Genomic DNA, 9,570 nt, shown 5'->3' on the forward strand with positions numbered 1-9,570 from the left:
CATGTATGGTAATTTCGCAATCCTTAACCATTGACCTTAGCTCATGTGCCTTGGTGATATAGTCTTAAATTGTGTCAAACTCCTTTAAATCTAATGATACGAGATTTTCATCAATTTTGAAACCCCTAGCTTTGTCTACTTTTGCATACAAGCTAGCAAACTTATCCCATGCTTCCTTTATTGTTTTACAATTATCAATATGGAAGATAAGATCTTTATGTACCTACTTCCTCAAAGTACCAATAGCAACCTTATTCTTATGATTCTATTCATTTAGTTTATCAAGATCAGATGGTGCAACCATGGTTCCATCAACATAATCAATTAAACCTTTTTCCATCATTTTACTTTATGCTTTAATTTTCCATGTAGCATAATTATGTAGAGTTAAAAGTGGAAGCCCAAGAGAACCCAAGATGCAAAATAAAAGAACACAAGAGAAAGAGAAGTGCAAACACTCAAGACACACCCCCCAAATCACTCAATCAAAGAACCCCAAAATGGATGATTTTGGCACTTTATACTTAGTGTGTGTACAAATACCACTGAACCAAAGTGAACTTCTAATTTTGATGACTACAAAAACAAATATGAAGCTATATCTGACTCAACAAGATAAGACACAAGACCTCTCAAGGATCTAATTAATTACAAGTGCCAAAATAGGCCAAAAATGACCAAATGTTGAAAGTATTATGTCTACTCAAAATTATTCCAAATTGATACCAGATCTAGAAAGTAGACAAAAAATATGCACTTTCGAAAAAATAGCACCTGAATATATGTCCATATGAGCCTGAACAAATCCTTTGAAGTTGCAAAAATTAGGATTTGCGATTTTCAAAAAAAATCAAGAACAAAGATTGCAAACAACCTGCAGCAATGTGTAGATCACGAAATTCTACCCCAAAACAAAAAATATTGCTTGAAAAAAGGAGTCGGTATGAGGGAGATATCATTGTTTGAAAATCACCTCTATAATTATTTTTCTTGAATTGTTGTCATTGCACCTCCAAAAAAAATGACTCTAGATTTCACCTTAGATATCCAATTTTGATGAAACAAAATCTGATTTAGGGGTTTTTTTGACCTTCTAAATGTGACACCAACATTTTATTTGCACCAATAAGCTCCAATATTGACCATGCGAAAAAAAATCTCTCTAATGGCTATGCAATGAAACTCCTATTGCTCTGATACCATGTAAGAATTTGCTTGAGGCAAGAATGAAATGCAAAGATCTAGAAGCTCAAGAGATAGTAGAAGAGAGACAAGATATGATCAAATGAGAATGGATATTAGATGATTGGATGAATACATCATAGAAGTATCTTGTATATAAAGGCAACTAATATGATTAGGAGTTAGCAAAGAGATTAGCATACCAACTAAGCACATGTCCACCAAGAGTGGATTATCCTCCATTGTGCATGAATGTACATGCAACAATAAGAGGATAAAAATGTAAAGGTGTATCTCATAAAGAGATGTAGTAGACAATATGTGCTCAATTGGAGTGCAAACCACTGTGTTGTCTACATGACAACTCATATGAATACGAAAACTCCTAGGTGTCTACATGACAACTAATATGAAAATGCATTAACCTAAGTAAACTTAAGTAAAGTGTAAATAGTAAATACTTATTTTCACCAACATTCTTAAATATTTTAGATATCTCTACAACCTTTGCAAGTAGAGAACCTAATTTAAGGCTTCCATTTTGAGGGTAAGTTTATCATGATTCATAATCAAGTTTTTAAAGATTCTTCTATTCCTTTCCTTCCAAACTTCTCATAATATATTAGAGGGAGATATAATCTAGAGGCCTTTTTAAATGTTATCTATATTCAACCTTGGCCATGATTGGAGGAGGTTCCTAATTAAATCGGGGAGAAAAAGTCTAAAGTTCATCTTTTGAAAGAACTAGTTCTAGAAAGCATTAGCATAACAACAATCTTCTACATTTTAACACAAGGGACATCGAGTAGGCCCATAAGTTTATCATGATTCATACTCAGGTTTTTAAAGATTCTTCTATTCCTTTCCTTCCAAACTTCCCATAATATGACAGTGGGAGATATAATCCAGAGGCCTTTTAAAATGTTATCTATATTCAACCTTGGCCATGATAGGAGGAGGTTCCTGATTGAATCAGGGAGAGAAAGTCTAAAGTTCATTTTTTGAAAGAACTAGTTCTAGAGAGTATTAGCATAATAACAATTAAGGATGGTGTGATATGGATCCTCTTCTACATTTTCACACAAGGGACATCAAGTAGGCGCTTCATTTCCCATCCTTCTAAACTTATCTTCAATTAATATTATATTTTGGATTGCTAACCAGGAAAATGCTATGACATTGGGAATACAAAGAATGTTCCAGCATAGAGAGTGGGGAATAGCCTTCTTGGGGTGGTTCCTTAAACTAGTAAGGTAATTATAACCATCCTTTGTATTCTATTATCCATTTTTGGATCCATCCTAGACTAGCACATCTTCTTGCTAAAAAATGGAAGACCTTCTCTCCTTCATAATATTATTGAGGATGTCAACTTCCTTTGGGGGGATATTGTAGTCAGAAAAGGATTTCCATTTCCATCCCTTTAAACAATTATCATCATAGACCACATAATTATGCAAATAAGGACCTATACTTCTTACCAAGATTTCTTTGCATACTAAAGATTGGCTATACTATTAATGATTTGATAGCCTTCCCAAGAGTCTGAATAGAATTCACTTAATTCCCCTTAGTAATTTTCATGTGATCTTGTCTAGAATTACAAAGCAACAACTGAGCATAAAGATCCACAACTTGGATCCCCTTGAGGTAATTTTAGTCCTAATAAGGCTTAATGGATCCCTAGAGTTAAGATACCTATTATAAAGGATTCTTGCCCATGTTAAATGGGGTTTCTTGATCATTCTCCAAATTCATTTTTTCCCTAGGAGAAAAAGCATGATCATTGATATTTCTTATCCCAAAACCACCCTCTTCTTTAGGTCTACAAATTTTATCCCAAAATACTAAGGATATTTTATGATGATTTCTAGATCCTTGCTATAAAAAGTCTTTTAAGAATTGATTCAAGTTGTCCCTTTTTTGAACTGGCAAATTAATAACTGAAAGTTGGTAGATAGGGATACTAGTTAAAACTACCTTTAGAAGAGTTATTATACATGCCAATGAAAGTCATTTTCCCTTTCATGACTAGATCTTGGATTTGACTTTTCCAAAGAGGCTATCCCGACTCTGTGAGTTATTCTTACCCACTTCAAGTTGATTACCCAAATATTTACAAGGAAAGGTTCTAGTCTTAATGTTCAAGGTATTGCTAATATCTTATTGAATACTAGATTTTGTGTTAAAGAGAAAATATTGAAGATTTGGATGGATTAATTTCTTGCCTAGAAACTAACATATAAAAAGAGAGGATGTGTTTAATTTCTCTAGCTTCTTGTATGCTAACTTCCCCATACAACATTGTATCATCTAAAAATTGTTGATGAGTGAATGGTTCTTCATTATTTATAAGTTGAATACCTTTAAGTGACCAATTAGAGCAATAATATCAAAATTCTCTACCCAAATATTTTGACATTAAGATGAAGAGAAAGGAATTCATTGGGTCCCCTTGTCTGATACCCCTAGATGGTGAGAAGAAACCCTTAGGAGAGCCATTAACTAGGACTGAAAACTTGGGAGTAGAGATACATTCAGATATCAAGTTAATCCAAGTCTTAGCAAAACCAAAAGCTTCTAAAAATTTGTATTAAAACCTCCAATCCACCTTGTCATAATTCTTACTAATATCCAATTTGATTAGAGTACCTACGTGTCCATTGTTTTGAAGAGAATGGAATGCTTCTTAAGCTATAATAATCTCATCATACATAGATCTCCCATGTACAAAGCTAGTTTGTTCCTCATTGATTAGAAGTGAAAGAAGTTTCAACATACACTTGGATAGAGTTTTTGATAATAATCTATACAGTGTGTTGCATAAAGAAATTGGTCGATAATTTTTAAAGATCTCAAAAAAATCCCCCTTAGGAATCAAAGCTAGAAAAGTATGGCTTACCTCTTTGAGAACGTTGTCTAAGTTCCTGACACCTTCCAAAGCTTCAGTAACCTCATCCCCTAGGAAATGCCAACATTTTTCAAAGAAAGTAGATGGGAATCCATCGGGACCAAGGAATTTATCAGGATGCATTCGGAAGAGGGTTGTAATGACCTCATCCTTGGAAAAGAATGGTGTTATGATCTTTGGATAAGATCTTGGGGATGATCTTGAGGGAGGATGTTTGATCATATAGTGATGAACTATCAATATTATTTAAGATTTTTTCAAAGAAAGAGATGTCCTCTAAATCTATTTCAATTCAATTATTCATGGAGGTTCCTTCGCTGATTTAATCTTGGAAAATTTGTTTATTGATCTCTTTAGTTTTGTACTATTATGGAAGAATTTTTTATTCCTATCCCCATTCTTCAACCAAATTTCTCTTGACTTCTGTTACTAGAATATTTCCTCTTTTGCCAAAATGTCTTCCAGTTTAAGCCTTAGGCTTTCTCCTCAAAGATAAGAGACTTTCACCCATACTCCTCTTCATAACCTTTGTATTGACCTTTACCTATTCCATCTCTATTTTAATCTTAAGATTGAAAATGTTCCCAAATTAATTTTTATTCCATTGGATGAGATTTCGTCTAATGATTTTAAGTTTTTGGACTACCTTGTACAACTTTGAACTTGATATGCATTTATCCACCAATACTCTAATAAATGGGTTAAAGACTCATCTTTGAACCACATCTACTCAAATTTAAAAGAATTCATGATGGGTGTTTCCTCTAGTTCCATCCCCAATAGGACCAGGTAATGATAAGACCCAAAAAATGGGAGGGTTTCAGACTCGAGGTAGGAAACCTAGTTAGGGATATTACCCAAGGAGAAGAACCTATCAAGATCTTTCTGCAATATGATTGAAACATTGCCTTCTATTATTCCAAGTGAATGAGTTATCCTTGGAGGCAACTTCTAACAAAGTAGAATGATTAATTTGATTGTTGAAATCCAACTAATCTTGAGATATTTTAGATAATCCACCTTTCTTCTTAGGTGGGGAGGCAATAGCATTAAAGTCTCCTCCTATTATGTAGAAGGAAAAAAGAAATTAGAGATGGTAGTCTAGTTCCAACCAAAGGATTCTTTTATCAACACTGGATGTAGGATCATTTATATTAATTAAGGAGAATTTTAATTTGGAATTGAAACATTTAACATGAACACTCATCCAATGCCTATCAATGTATTAAGGGTTTAGAGCAACATTGTGGAGATTCCAGATGATAGCCATGCCTCCTCAAGCTCCCATGGTTGGGCTACTAATAATATCTCTGAAACTCGGTCTCTTTTTGAAGGTTAATAATTCTTCTAAATTCATTTTGGTTTCCTTAATAGAACAATACTAGGTTCTAATCATTTAAACACCACTTAAGTAAGTGTTGCTTGTTAGGGACATTGAGGCCCCTGAAATTCCAATACAAGATCTTAATTTCACCTTGCGAAGGAACTTCCCCTTCCCTACATCAAACAAATCAGTTAGTTTTGTTTTCCCCTTAGCTTCTGCAACGTGGGATCTTAGTTTATTCAAGTACTTACTTATACCTCTTTTTCTTAAAATTTTATTTAAATTAGAGTTTGAAAGTGCTTCCTTAGATTCAATAGCTCTTAGGTTAACCTCTTCAACCATTGGGATTAATTTATTCCTGAGGTCATCCACAATACACCCTTTGCCCTTAGTTCCAAAAGCTTCCTAATTAACATCTATTTCTAGAAGATCATGCCTATTGGAAATACAAATAAGGAAAGTAAACTCTGGGGGGTTGGGGGTTGAATTAGTACTTAAAACTTCAACCTTGAAATCATTCACCACACATCCATCTCACAATCTATGCATGTAAACTAAAATACCAAATTAAGCATATACATTTATAACTTGAAAGTAAATAAACATTCAACACATGTATGACACAAGATATTTGGTTAACCAGAAACCCTCCAATGAGAAGGTAAAACTAGGGTGGGGATGATACCCACAAATCTCCACTAATGTATTAATAAAGTGTATCCAATGAAGGTTACAATATTTAACCATGAAATATGATCTACCCTGTGAAAGGTTTTCCCTGTTAAAGGCTTACAAGATTGTTATATCTTGTCCTAATAAAAGATTTCAACACCCTATTAGAAGTGTGTCTGGTACAAGGACTTTGACTTACAATGAAGTAAGCACCCTATCAAAGGATTTACAACATCCAGTTAAAACTACTATGTTAAGAGATTTAACTAATTCGCCTGCTAGAATGTATCAGCAACGATCCTATGGTTAGCACCCTGCTGCTAGATAACAAATCACCTCTTTACATGTATCCTTGATCCTTCTGATCAAATGTATCTCTTTTATCCTCTAATTCTTTTTCTCTATTCTCCTCTAACTAATTCTGCAATGTATCTCAATTTACAACTTCTTAGTCACCATGAATGCTCTATTTGATCATGAAAACTTCTCTCTTTTCTCATTCTACATTCATAAAAAGTTTAGGGTTTGTCCTCCTTAAGAAGACCTAGGTGACTTAGGGTTAGGTATGAATCAATGATTGTGATTCATCCATCTAGCTACTCAATCATCCTTTTAACTGATCGGTTGCATGTATTGCATAGGGATTCTCAATTAAGATTCGTTCATATCATCTAATATCATAAAACAACCCTCAAGTCAGCTTGAAAATGGTTTACATAGTAGTTTGTGCCATTACAAAAAACAATGTCAAAACTGTATTATTTGGTACTTGAAGTCCCTGATGCTCAGCATCAAATGTAACTTCAATGTTGTAACTCAGCCTCTGAATGACTCGGTATCCATTGATTACTCGGCATCTAAATGACTCGACACTTACTATTTTCTCGACACTTGAGTGACTTGGCACTTACTAGTTACTTGGCACATACTGTATATCTCTCACTTGGCATATATTATTTGACAACTTATGCTCGGCATGTATTACTTGTTTGGCATGAACTAAGTAAATGACTTAAGTGTATTGCCACTCATATGTCAAAAGCAATCTGAGATTAACAATCTCCCCTTTTGACATGAGTGGCAAAAACACTTGTCCATGCATGAATGATCTTAACTTATAAGCATGACTTAAATACTCACTATCTCAGCTCAGCATGTGTACAAATTTTCAAATTTTCAAAATTTTGCAAAAAACTTGACTTAACAGTCGTACATCAAAATCTTATAACTCCCCCTGAGTTGATTGTAGTGTTCTAAATTTGAAACCAATACTCCTGCTGAGTAAATATGCATATGTTGAATCGTGTTGTACTATGTTTCTGTCTTTGACTCCCCCTTGGGTTGGTCTCCCCCAAAATTATATCTGTTATTTCCTTGAATTCATTGACACTCTCAAAACTTAGTGCTCCGCAAAACTTATTTCTCCCCCTTTTTGATATTTATGACAAAGGGTTATACAGATTTATGGATCTCAAGTATTAACTTCATAGCTGCATTCTAGTTATCACAAGCTACCTCTGATGATTTGATTTGGATGGCTAATTCGACAACAAGATAAACTAAGCCTTTAAGTGTAGAAAGAATGGGATCCTTCTGCATTAATATATTGGCAAAGGCTAGCTCCTTGTGAAGTATTTCCATGTGTGGGGTCAACATGGATCAGATTTTGATTAGTGTAGCTCAAATATGTGCATCTTGAGCATGCAAAGATGCCAAATGACCTTGGGAATTCATCAAATTCTTGAAGTGCTTTTGACTCTAAGCTAGAGAATGTGGTAGAGTAGTACCTATTAGCTTCATATTTCCCTCTAGATTTTCAATATGTTGATGCAATTCTTGTGTGAATAGAGTTGTATCACATAACTTGGTGTAAACCAAGAAAAAAATCTCTAAGACTTTCTTTACACTATCAAACTTGGTTGTTAACTCAACCTGACTAAGTGAAATAGCACTTGATATCTTTTTAGCGACTTTTCCTTGAAATTTTCTTTAAGACCATTCAAGTAATTTTACATTTGAATCCAAGTCTGTATCATTGATCTATTCTACAATGGTTACCAATTGCTCCATGATTGGCTTGTCTTCTTCAGGTATTGGTAGGTTGAATGCATCAAGAAATATATCCTTGATGTCTTGCAATGCTTGCTTCTACCTAAGTTCCCTTCTGAGCAGTTCTTGATGCTTTTTCCTTGCAAGTACATCCTTTAGTATGCCCATTTTTTCAATAGTTACTGTGGCAAGGTCAAACTCTAGCAAAACAATCACTTCATCCAAGTTTACATCACCAAATGATGTAGCCTCATCTACCTTGGATGTACTAGGACTAGGCCTTGATGAATATAGTGGTGTAGCTTCTACACATGGCCTATGAAGTGCTTGACTTGGAGGAGTAGCAGTTGTTGGCAAAACAACCAGTATTTGCATTGCTAATTGCTCCTCGGGCTGTGTAGTAAAGTCTGACTCTTCAGTCCTCTTCTCTTCTTGCCTTTTGATTTTAGTTGCACCTTGAACTTGTGTTGTAGGTACAAGAGTATCTACCTAACCTGCTTGAACTTGTGTTCCATCTTGTGCTTCTGTAGAAACTTTTGGTACTGATATAGTGTGCACCAATTTGCTGATGTTTTTCATGGATGTCTCTTTTCTTTGATACACTACAATGGGTAATGTAGGTTGTATCATAATAAATTGAGGGGTTTGTAATATGTCGATCTTGTGTACTTGGTATATGGCGATCTTGTGTGCAATAAGCTCTAATGCCTTATTTTAAAATTTCTTCGCTGCTCTCTACAATAATTTCTCTTGTCCATTCAAATCTTCATTGAATTGTCTAGACTACTTTTGCTAATTAAGCCAAAATTGGTTGAGAAGTGCCAACCTCGGTGCTGAATGCCTCTGCAATAATGTTCTTTGCATCTTCAAGCACTTGAAATTCTTTATTTCTTTCTTCTCTAAGCCTCTGTTACTTAGCTTTCTTCTGAAGTAGCTCTCCTACTATATGCATCTAATTAGGATTTAGATTGGAGATATCCCAATTTGGGATAACTATATCCTCATCAAGATCAATGTCTTCTTCCTTTTCTTTTCCTTTAAAAACTTTTGTACTTGGTTGAATCTTGGTATCAACTATCCTTGTACTTATTATTTGCATGCTTGGAATAGAAATAATAGTAGAAATACAAGGACTGGTAGAAAAAGTAGATACTGCACTTATTGGAGAAATCCCTTGTGCAACCAAAATTGATGGAGGAGAAAGTACTGACTGCTCAGTAGATGAAGTGTTGGTCACTTCTATTAGTGAAGTATTGAGCTAAACAAGTGTAAATATTGATTGAGTAATTGAACTTGCAATGTTTGACACAACCAATTCTATAGTAGCTTTCTCTAAGCTTTATGTCTTCAATGCTTCACTCGAAGAATGGGGAAGTGAGGCTATGACCACAGCTGCAATCTTCTCGGGGTCAGTCTCCTCAATGTTCTGAAC

Source organism: Cupressus sempervirens, chromosome 2 (genome assembly GCF_028749045.1).
Source record: "Cupressus sempervirens isolate cs-2001-9-10 chromosome 2, ASM2874904v1, whole genome shotgun sequence".
In the NCBI taxonomy this organism is placed as follows: domain Eukaryota; kingdom Viridiplantae; phylum Streptophyta; class Pinopsida; order Cupressales; family Cupressaceae; genus Cupressus; species Cupressus sempervirens.